Genomic DNA, 12,696 nt, shown 5'->3' on the forward strand with positions numbered 1-12,696 from the left:
AGTCAGACTATGAAGCTCACTCTCAGAAAGCTTAGCAGTCTGGCCTCGGAACTTCAGTAAGTGGAGAAATAGTAGGTATTGTAAAACATGGAAGAAACATAGCCAGCTTTGTTTTATGGGAAGATCTCTCTGTATCAGTGTGAGGCATACTGATAGCCCAGAGACCACTAGGGAGGCTTCTAAAATAATCCACGAAAGTGATTAGGAAAACCTGAAAGAAGGCCCTAGAGGCGTTTTTATCTGCACACATTGTTACGTAGCTCTTGTGTTTTCCTAAATTTATGTTTTCTTTCTGGATTTAGAATACAAGTTCCTGCAATACAGCGGCTTTTAAAAATACTGGGTTGTTCCTTCCTGAATTCCTAATAGTAGCTGCTCAATAAATATTTGTTCATCTTGTAGTGGATTAAGACCAGGCTGATTTCTTACTTTTCTGGATCTGTGCATTATTTAAGACAAAATGGAAAGGAATCGTGTAAGAAATACCAGTTGCCAATTATCGTTCTTCCACCAACTGGCTCCATCTTCTAGGCACATGGTTTCCTAGTACGGAAAGCAGGCTTTACGATCATTCCTAATCTCCAAATTTAAAAAATGAATAGGATAAACTTGAAAGGGATATTGATTATTGGGAGAAATAACCTTTATACTGATGCTCTAAATTCAAAGCAGAAATCCTTAAAACACCATTGATCATGCAGCGTGTGCCTAGCTAACTGGGGCTCAACTGAAATCACTGGGACCTTAATGTTTGCCTGCTTTGGAAGACAGTCTGACAGAGGATTATAAAAAGCTGTGTATTGGTTTAGTTTGTAGCTGCCTTCTTTTTTCCCTTGTCTAAACTACTCAAAAAAAAAAAAAAAAAAAAAAATAGACAGCTGTGGAATGAGCCAGTTCAGCAATCTGCTTCTTGCCTATCATCCTGCCCCACTTTCTGTATGTTCCTATGGGAAGAAATCCTGGGGAATAGATGGCAGGAAATCACAGGCAAATTCAGAGCTTCTTGGGGGTGGTGATGGGTGGAGAAAGCACAATATAAACTATTAAATGCAGTGATGGAACCAGCTACTCCCTTGGGTCTGATTGCAGGAAACTGGCCTTCCTCCTTGGGGAATGAGGCATTTGAAATTAATTGTTTTCATTTTGTATAAATACTTCACCCAAAATGAAAGGAATGAAATACTTAAATGCAACCACAGGCCGCCTTTATAAATGTGACTATGAGCACACACATATACACGTATACCAGAAAAAGCAAATAGTAATAGTGTGTAATCAAATGATCAAGTGTCTTTATGCCAGCAATTTTCTGGGTAATAGCACTGTCCCTTGAAAGTGAGCAGTATGATTTTTGTGTTTTGCACCAGATCCTTCATCCTGCAGTGTCTGTACTGTGGCATTTGGGCACACCCTGCTTGCAGGTATTGGACAATCTAGTAAGCTCACAGCATCCTATTTACTGTTGCTGACTCTTCTCTAGAAGAGAATGAATCCATGGTTCTTGTCCAGAGTAGAAGAATTCTCCTTTTAAAATGCAGAACTATGTTTGTGTCATTCACTAAACTGGTCCAAAATTTATCCAGAAATTAATATCCCACTTTCTTATTATTACTTTCTATATGGGTTTTGATGCTTTGGGCCTGACTTATTTCTTAGCTGTAATTTTCTTCCTCCTTCATGTCCCTCATCATAGATCCCATATCTCAATCCCCTTGTTCTCCTCCCTGTTTTGGGAACACCAAGCTTCCCCTCCACATTTCCATGGCACTATTTATCTTGTTCCTAGACCTGGCATTCTTCCCTGTTGCCTTCTCCACTTGAGAAATCTATTCATTCTTCAAGTCTCCCCTGAGATGTCATCTCTCCTGTGAAGCCAGAAACATGTTTCAATGCCTTGTCCTCACCCATCCAGTCACATAAATTACTACTATCTCTGAGCCTCCATAGTTCCTCATTTACACTTTTAGCACTGATTTCACATCATAACTTGTATAATTTGTGTTTTTGTCCATTTTTCCCACCACAGTCTGTAAGTCCCTTGGGGCTTGGGGTCTTGTCAGTTTCATTTTTGTAAACCTCGTAGAGGCTAATATGATGCCAGACACAAAGTTGATGTTCAAAGAACATATGAGGCAGTGAAATGAATCTTAGTCAATTCCCAGACCCATCAGGCCAACCCTCTCTTCTCCTTCAATTTTCGCTCTTTGGAATGAATTATAAAAGAAAAGGCAAGAGGAGCTGCTTTGTGGCACAGGAGCATATGGAAGGCACTCAGATGGGGCCCAAGGTGGGACTCACAGGAAGCCCCCAGCAAAGGAGCTACTGGTATATTGATTTCTCAGTTGTCTAAATGCTGGTTGAAGAAAAAACAACACAGCTGTCAATACGTATAGGACAGAATGCAGTGTTTGCCAAAAGCAGAAGCTGAAGAGATGTTACTTCAGGTATTCTTCCTCATTGAAGATCTATAATCTTTTGAATGTACAGCTTGATATCAAGTTAGTTTCCAGTCTCAATTAGGATGCATTCATTTTTATCCATTAAATACTATCTGGAGAGCAGGAAACATGATGTCAAAGTCATGTGCATGTGTTCATTTTTATCTTCCTCCTAAGGAGAGAAGCACTTACCAATTTGGGTACGAGGGTTAAAAAGAGCAAGATAATAACAACAAGCAACAATTGCATAGCAATTTGCACCCTAATCTGCTACTTCATTTAACCTTCAAGACAATCTTATGAGGCTGGTATTATTGCCCCCACTTTGCAGAGGAGGAAACTTGGGCTAATGATGTTTAAGTGACTTGTCTAAGGTTATATAAAAGCACCAAGACTGACAGAATGCTATTATTCAGAGTAACATAGAATGAATTGAACTCCAGTATGATTATCCTGAAATTTTTCTGTAATAATATGCAACCCTTACTGACTGCTGACAATGTAGCAGACACTGTTCTAAAGTGCTTTACATGTATTAACTCATTTAATTAATTCCCAAACCACTGCATGAGGTAGAAATGATTATTATTCCTCTCAATTTATAGATGGGAAAACTGAATTCCAGAGAGGTTAAGTACCTTGGTTTCTCTCACATAACTGATAAATAGCAGAGTGAAGGTTTGGACCAAGGCAATCTGGTTCCCAAGTCCATATTCAACAAATATAGTAGCCTGCTTCTTGAGGCATGTGATGTTGATATGACCTAGTAACTCTAATGAATAGTACAAAATACTTTCATCCTTAAATAAATGTTTAATGTTTAAGACTTAAAATCTTAAGGACTTTCAAGGTCAACAAAAACATTTTAGAGACAGAATATATTTTGAGGCTGCAAGTCCTTACCTTGTTTCCAGGTATAATTTGACCCTTCAACCTCTTAGATCCCATCTCCTCTTCCTTCCTCTGCCCATTCACTGCCCAGAACAGATCCCAGCATAGTGGGTGGTGCGGTTGGGGTGTGGCAGTTCAGAAAATATCTATTGAATGAATGAAGATAATGCCTTCATTGTTCAGCTATTGGTAGCTGAGGAAAATGGTCCTATTGATCAGTTGAAAAACTAGACCATACATTTATTCCAAATTCTATCTCTTCACTCAAACTGAAACACTCTTTTTTTGTCCGTTATTCCTGTTAGCCTTTCTGGTCTCAGATGAGATATCACTTGTTTTGCGAAGTCTTTGCTCCTCCTTTTCTCCCGTCCCACTACCACCATTACCACATCTGGAGTAAGTGCCCTTTTAATGGAGATATAGCTCCTATAATTTCCTTTATATATTACATACAATACGCATATCAATTTACTCTCTAATTTACATGATTGTGCATACATATGCATACACACACAGACACACACACACATATAGATATGATTTCCGCAGAGACAAGAATGGTGTGTTTCTTTCATGCTGTTTTCATGGGGACTAGAATTATAGATGCTCTTTAGGTATTGGTTGGAGGAATAAATGAGTGAGTTAGTTAACTTTAGCAGCAGTCACCCAGCAGTGTTCTTATTAATAGGAATGTAGAAACAAAATAAATTACTCAAAAATTAAAGACCTCTCAACACAGTTATCCTTGTGCTTGAAGGACTAATACCAACACTAAGATCCCTCCACTCCTTCTTTTGCTCTCAATGGCTCAAAGAGTGGTTATTGTGGCTCTTGATTCTTGACTGTTATCTATTTTGAGTGTGTTGTTTTGCAGTATCTTGATTTACTGTGACTCCAATCTGACTTGAATTTGGGTTCCTAATGCTTCTATGAATTCTGTAAAGTGTAGAAATTGAAAATGGTCATGCACACAAAAAAGTCATTTTTTCCTGATCAAAGTTTCCAGATATATTTCTCCATGAGTTCTTTTTTTATTATTTGTAAGAATATTTGTTTGTTAGATTGAGGATTAGAGGTACAGATGGGAGGATAGTAGGTTATATCTTAGGAAGATATCTACCAGAAGTAAGTAAAGTTAGAATATATTCAGTGAAAATTTTATTTTGAAAGCTTCTGATTTTAGGTGGTATTAACATTTCAACCAGATTAATATTTTAGTATGTATTTATTTTAGTTTATGTTTATTTTTTTCTCAGTCTTTTCAGCTGTGAATTTGAGAAAATACCTGAATAGGCAAAATTATAATAATTTTCTCATAAGCCATCAACATTGTATTGTCTCACATCATATGCTATACAAAGTTTTGCTCAAGTGATTGACTTCTAAACAGTCTTTTAAAACATTTATTTATTTATTTATTTATTTATTTATTTATTTTTAATGAAAGCCAAACTGTAAGGTTGGAATGAATAAAAACATGGCTCCTTAAACACAATGTCATCAATTGTCTCAGATCTTAAGTTGATCTCCAAATCAATAAAATCAAATTTACTTATTCAAAAAACAAACTATAACCATTTCTTATTTTCAATTATAAGACTAATTCTGGTTGGGTCTTTTCTAACACTGTATAATCTCTAATTTTTTAGATATACAATTTTTAGAAATCTATTCTACTCACAAAAACCTAGTGGAGTTTTTACTCATGAAGAATTCTTTGTTTTACAAAGTATCATAATAGATTTTTACAGATTTGGTGTTTATTTGAAGACAATTTTTTAGTGGAGGAACACGGTCTTTCTCTGTCACCTAGGCTGGAGTGTAGTGGCATGATTATGGCTCATTGTACCCTTGACCTCCCATGGTCAAGTGATCCTCCCACCTCAACCTCCCAAGTAGCTGGGACTACAGGCATGCACCACCATGCTCAGCTAATTTTTATTATTTTTAGTAACAGAGTCTCCCTGTGTTGCCCAGGCTGGTCTTAAACTCCTGGGCTCAAGCAATCCTCATTTCTCAGCCTCCCAAAGTGCTAGGATTACAGGCGAGAGCCACTGTGCCTGGTCCAATTTAAAGGCAATGTTATACTGTAGTGTGATGTCCAATTGAGAAACCTAAAGTTGTTATATTTATTATCTTTCTCTATCTTTATGTTTTCTAAGTTGACTTTTGTTATTTGATTGTGTGATAACACCATCTAACTTTTTAAATTCCAAAGGGTTTTAGGAGAGGACAGTGTGACAAACTGCTAAATTTCCCTCAATATTAGTTATTTTTAAAAATTTATCTGTTCAATTCCCTGATTTTTAATTGGTTACCTTCAATAAAAACTACATTTCCAAGACTCTTTCATAGGTGCGACCAAATGACTGTATTTTGGCCAGTAAGATGTAAGCAGAAGCGTCATATGACTTGTGTAAAGTGTTTTTGTTATTAAGGGCCAAAACTTTTTAAAACTTTTCTTCTTTCTTCCTGATTAGGATGTGGACATCAGGGCTGGATCTGATCTGAAACAGTCCTTTCTGACCATTAGGTTAAGTCAATGCTGAAAATAAATAGCAGAACAATAAGACAGAAGGCAAATCCACCTACTGGCCTTGAACTGCCCATCACTGGACTTTGTTTGTCTGAGATAGTAAAAGAATTTTGTCTTGTTTGGGCACTGTTATGATATATTTGCTACCATTATTTAAACTTAATCTTAATATAAGGAGATAGACTTGATTGAGATTTTCATACATGGGTGTTCAGAGTTGTGTTGTGAATCGATTTGTCCTTGTGGAAGTTTGGAGATAGATTCATGGGTGGCTGGGAACTCACCCTGGGGCTTAGTTTTGTGAAGTCTGGGGATCCCGTATTGTGATTTCAGAAGTGGTAGGTGCTGTCAATTGCTCTCCTGGGAGAGGTGGGCTGGCTGAGCATGTATGTTCTGGGCGGTTCGAGGCTAGTAGGTAGATTCACCGTCTATCTTATTGCTCTATTTATTTTCAGCATTGACTTCACCTAATGGTCAGAAAGGACTGTTTCAGATCAGATCCAGCCCTGCTGTCCACATGAATGGTAGCGTCACTTCTGACCCCTGCCACAGAAGGACAGTGAGAGAGTTTCAAGGGAGGAGTTATCTGTTTATTCCTGGCATCAACATTTGATGTCCATATTTTCAAATGAAATATGTCTTGGTTTGAGCTGAAAGTAAAGATAAACGTTCCTTCAAATCCTAAAAGTTACCTAAAAACATTCAAGCTTCCTTAAATTCTTAATAGCATTGTTAAAATTTAGTGGACGTTTGAAAATGATTCTGATGCCATCTGTTTTAGAAGGGGATTTAAAAATTGTTTAGGAAGAAAGCTTGTTAACATAGTGAAATAATTTTTATGACAAATACCTTAGGGATTTTAGTTTTGCCTTTGATTCTTCAGTGGGTATATTTTGTGCTACCTTTTAAAATCTGAGTTAGTTTTATTTACTGCTTCTGCATATTTTCATCTTAAAATATAGTAGGATAAAAATAAGTAAAATATGTTTATCTTAAAAATAGTAGTGTGACAGGAACCATTCATCTGAAATATTTCAGATGAATATTTATTTGAATAACAGTAGTATGACCATTGTTCTTAAATCAGCTTATAAAATATATGGTAACATTAAACATGGTATTTTTATATGGTCTTTATAATTTGAAGGGTATTTGTGTGTTTCTCATGTATAGGGAAGGTTCTTAAAGTTGTGTCCTAAATAATATTCTTGATTCTAAGAATTTATTTTTGATAGTGCAGCTCTTAGTGATGTGAAAATAATGTTACTGGTTTTTGGAATAAGTGAATATTTTACACATGCTATACTTTTGGTGTCTTTGTGAGACTAAGTCCATTCTTTCTGGCAATTTTTGTATTTGAAGTTGGGAGTTTGTTTAGGGATGATTGCCCCTGGAAGTCAACTGAATCAGATTGAGGACCTCTCCTCTAGTGTGTTTGGGAATATATCAATAGAGTGGCAGAAGAGGGACTTAGTAAGTCGCTCCCTTGAAGAACTGTGCAGCCACTAGAGACATTATTTTTTGAAATAGTAAGCACTGAAAATTATAACTCATATTATACTTAAACATTTTAAAGATATGTATCCCTAGGTTCTTTTAATGTGTCTTAACTTTTTAAAGCTATAGGAAACCACAGCAATTATTGGTAAAATTAAATTGTATTCTGATTACACACTTGGACAATTTACTGAGCATTAAAGGGTTAGGGATGAGAATGAGCTTGCATAAAATAATTGAACTCTGAGTAATTATTTCTCTATTTGGCTCCATTTGATATAAAAGGCACAAGCGCCAGCATTTTATTGAATTTCCTTGAAATCATACAATGAAGGCTCACAGTCTCAATGAGCGTGTTATTTTCAGAGAATATCTGGGGGCTTTCCACAGATGGGAGTTCTTTCTATATTACTTGAATACTTGGGTTATTCCAGAGGGTCTGTGTGAATTGTCTAAGTTCTTTTCTCCTTTCTGTCTAGATCTAGCCAATATCAATTGCTGAAGATATTTTTGTTAAAAATCAATTCTGCTTTCATGTTTTGCAAGGTAGAATATTGACATGGTCATTCATTTATTTTTAAACTAGTTGCACCTGTATCTCATTGTCCTTCAGGAGAAATAGCAAAAATGTGTGATAGGTGTGAATGTGAAATCTCATAGAGAGTATACCGAAGGAAAAAATGTGTGTAGGTCCTCTGCATATCTGGCCTTGCCCCAGCTATCCTATCCTTACAGTTTTAAGTCCTGTTTTTATACCTTGTTCCCTATTTTATCTAATGTCTAATAGAGAAAGATAGATCTTAAAAAAATTGAGACATAAATCACCTGTGCAGAAGAGAATCTATTGTTATTTAAAGACTTTCTTTCTTGTTTTTTATTTATTTTTATTTATTTATTTATTTTCTTTTTTTTTTTTTTTGAGACAGAATTTCACTCTTGTCGCCCACACTGGAGTGCAATGGCGTGATCTCGGCTCACTGCAACCTCCAACTCCTGGGTTCAAGCAATTCTTCTGCCTCAGCCTCGTAAGTAGCTGGGATTGCAGGCACCTGCCAGTATGCCCAGATAAGTTTTGTAGTTTTAGTAGAGATGGGGTTTCATCATGTTGGCCTGGCTGATCTCGAACTCCTGACCTTTGGTGATCTACCCACCTCGGCCTCCCAAAGTGCTGGGATTACAGGCTTGAGCCACCACGCCTGACCTATTTTTATTTAAAGACTTTCTGGGAAAAAAATTCTATGGTCTCCCATTTCAACATTTTAACACCCTTTATTCTTCACAGAAGACTCTTGAATTCAGGTTTTGGGAAAAACGTTTGTTCTTTCATATAAGACTCAAGTGCCTTTTTTGGCAATTACAAATGTCACCTCTCTCGTCTTCCCTATTTTTTTGGCTACAGTCTGGGAGATGTAACAGATAAATGTAATGGAGCTGGGGTCACCATCATATTTATGCCTGTCCATCTATCTTTCAGTATTTTGACTTGGCTTCTGTGTATTGTGCAAAACCCCTGAATTCTCCATGGGGTGAGGACATTACCTTTGTGACATCTGGGGATACATCTTTACAACCCCCAGACACAAGGGAAAGACCATGGTTGAGAGGTTATGAGTTTACTCCTCCTCTGCTGTGGAAGAAGGTGCTGTGATTTGCAGCCCACCGAATGTGTATGAAGTGCTATTTCCAGTGGGTGGAAAGAGACACTGAAGAGACAAATAACAGATGCTTATTTCAGGCAGAAAACTGGAAATACCTAGTATATTTAGCATGTATATCAGTGTTTCTCTGTCTCTGTATCTGCATCTACATTTTTACATGCATCTCTATATTCATGCTTATGTCTACATGCATGTCTGTGTCTATGCTCATGTCTACAGCATTTGTCTGTATCTATATCTGCATTTATGTACAGACAACCCTTGACTTATAATGGTTCAAATTATAATTTTTTTTTGGTCTTTATAATGGTGCAAGATTATATGCATTCATTAGAAATTACACTTCAAATTTTGAATTTGGATACTTTCCAGTGCTAGCAATATATGGTATGATACTATCTCATGATGCTGGGCAGCTCCCAGCCAGCCATGCAACCATGAGGGAAAATAGCCAGTACTCCACTGTGTATATTGTACTGCCAGATGATTTTGCCCAACTGTAGGCTGCTGTAGGTGTTCTGATCATGCTTAATGTAGGCTAAGCTAAACTATGATGTTTCATAGTTTCACTATATTAAATAAAGTTTTGAATTATAATATTTTCAATTTAGATGGGTTTTTCAGGATATAGCCTGATAGTAAGTCAAGGAGCATCTGTATATATAATATACTAGAATTATTTATTCTATAGAACTTCAGTATATGTTTCTATTAAAGATGATCTATTGTATGAATATAGCCATTAAATACATATTTATTGAACACTGACAGTATACACCATTCTAGGAATATAAAAAATCAAGTTCAAATGATCCTTGACCTATATATGGTATTCTCTCAATCATTAGAATATAAACTGCTTCAAAACTGGTGAAACATTCTAACAACATTTTGCACATAGTATGCATGTATTATTAATTAAATGTATTAAATTTTTCTTTATATGACATTGGCAAGAGGAATACACCTGAGAGAAGATGTGTGACACATCATATACTGTGAAGTATTCCTATATTGGAGATACAAAATTTCTTCTGAGAAATCTTAACTTTTTACAGTTGGTGTTTCCTAGCCATTGGTTTTCTTTTCATTTTTCAGGAGGATGCTATTCCTCTAGAAAATATTACTAATTTTATTTGCTAAGACATGGATTATAAGACTAATTTTTAAAGCATAAGTCTGGTAAATAAGCATAAGATTAATGCAAAAAATATGACTAGATAATAAAGATTTTATATAACTAACAGTTGTTTTATTGTATTTGGTAACGTGGTCTGAATTTTTTATTTCAGAGAAAGCAATATAGTTTTATTTAAAATTTTATCTAGAACAGTTTGCATCTCTGGTCTAAAAAATGATTTGTAATGATGAGATGAAGAAAAGTCTCCATTAGTAACAGCAGTTTGATAGTAAGCCACATATTTACTTTTATTAATTTTCACTTTTTCATCTTAAGATGAATTAACCATCTTGATGGTTTGCCCCAGGGGTTACTGTGTGAAATTATGAGTCAAAATGATTATGGTACAAATGGAAAACAGAGTTTATGGCCTTTCTAAACACTTAAACTAGTTTCTGAAATTGGACTGTATGAATTCTACTTCTGAAATGATTCTTCATATCAGAATGTATAATGTACCTCATACATTATAAATTATGTGGTGCAATTACATATTTAAAAGTAAGATACAGGATTTATTCATTTCCAGCCAATATTGATAGCAAGTGAGTAAAGCATTCCTCAAACTCATTTGAGAAAATAAAAAAACAAAAAAAGAGAAAGGAATCATTTATTTACTCATATAACCAATTCTTGCAAAGTCAAGAGTAGCCTCAGAGTAGATAGAACCAGAACCCTTAGTCTCTCTGTCTGTTGATCTGTTCTGCCTGTTTGCCCATCTCTGTCTCTCTACTCAGTTTTTATGTGTGGTGCTTATCTCAGGTTTCTCCATGTGCTGAGGAAACTACCTTTGGGGAATCAGGAGTCAACATTTTTACAACCCTCAGACCCAAAGGAAAGAGTTACTCATTAAAAGATGATGTGTCTGGGGTTTGGGGGAGGCACTGAGGCTTGTAGCCCTTCAGAATGCATACTGGGGGAAGGGCAGTGTCCCAGTGGAAGGGAACAGGGCCATATTTCCAGTGGGAGGAAAGGGATGATGGAGAGACAGAAATAACAGATGTCTACATTTAGAAAGAAAATCTTTTGGAAGTTTTTTTTACCAGTTTGGAGTCTCATGTGGATTATTATGGGTCTCAGTATTTGGTGTTGGAAATTTCTTTTTTTTGTTTTGTTTTGTTTTTTTGAGGCAGAGTCTCACTCTGTCGCCAGGGCTGGAGTGCAGTGGCCAGATCTCAGCTCACTGCAAGCTCCGCCTCCCGGATTTATGCCATTCTCCTGCCTCAGCCTCCCGAGTAGCTGGGACTACAGGCGCCCGCCATCTCGCCTGGCTAGTTTTTCTATTTTTTTTTTTTTTTTTTTTTTTTTAGTAGAGACGGGGTTTCACCGGGTTAGCCAAGATGGTCTCGATCTCCTGACCTCGTGATCCCCCCGTCTCGGCCTCCCAAAGTGCTGGGATTACAGGCTTGAGCCACGGCGCCCGGCCATGGTGTTGGAAATTTCTTGGAGATTTTTCAGCGCAAGGCAGCATGATAATCCACAGAACATCTCCTGGCATCACATACACTTGAACTAGAATCCCAGCTTACCTCTTAGTAGGTCTGTGATCTTTTTTATTAATTGTGTCCTCCAAATTCAGGCTAACTTTCAGTACCTAGGAATGTGACTTATTATGAGATAGAATCTTTATAAGGTCAATAAAATGAAGAAGAAGAAGAAAAAAAGAAGTCATTCGCATATGCCCTAATCCAATATGGCCAACGCTCTTTTACAAAGAGTAAAGTTGGGCAGAGAGATGTTCACAGAAGGAAGATCATGGGAACAAAGACAGGGAGAAGATGCTACCTAGAAGCCAGGCAGAGAGGCCAGGAATGGATTCTTCCCTCACAGCCTTCAGAAGGAGCCAGACCTGCTGGCACCTTGATAGTGGACTTTAGACCTCCAGAGACAACATATTTTTGTTGCTTAAGCCACACAGTCTGTGATACTTTGTAAATCTGGTAATGGCAGATTTACAAAGCAAATACGGTCTTGACTATCTTTACCTAATTTTGTTGAGCACTTCATAAATATTAGCATCTTTTACAAATTTTCCTCCTCTTCCTCTACCTCCTTCAAGTCTGGAAGGCTGGAAGGCTGCTGACAAGTTTTATGTCCTTCAGCCTTTATACAAGTTAAATAAATTTTAAAATTATCAGTCTGCCTCACTGCAGATCTAGGTAAGAATTCAAATAATCTTTTAAGAAGGAGGGGGGCAGCAAATGGTTTATTAAAAAGAAAATAATAGCTAGGATTATAGATTAACATATAGAGTTTTAATGAAAATGATATTAAGTAAGAGACATAATATCTTGGGAGGAAAATTGCTAAGGTAGGCTCTAGTGTTAGACTATCTGCATTTGGAATCTCAGCTCCAGCATTCACTGTGGAACCCAGGGTCATTTTCATAATCATGCTCTCTCAGTTTTCCTTTTCTGAAAAATGGGAGATAATAATAGCAGAACTGGGGTTAAATGGGTTAATAAATACAAAGTGCTCAGAACAGAGGATGGGCCA

Source organism: Piliocolobus tephrosceles, chromosome 7, assembly GCF_002776525.5.
Source record: "Piliocolobus tephrosceles isolate RC106 chromosome 7, ASM277652v3, whole genome shotgun sequence".
NCBI classification, from domain to species: domain Eukaryota; kingdom Metazoa; phylum Chordata; class Mammalia; order Primates; family Cercopithecidae; genus Piliocolobus; species Piliocolobus tephrosceles.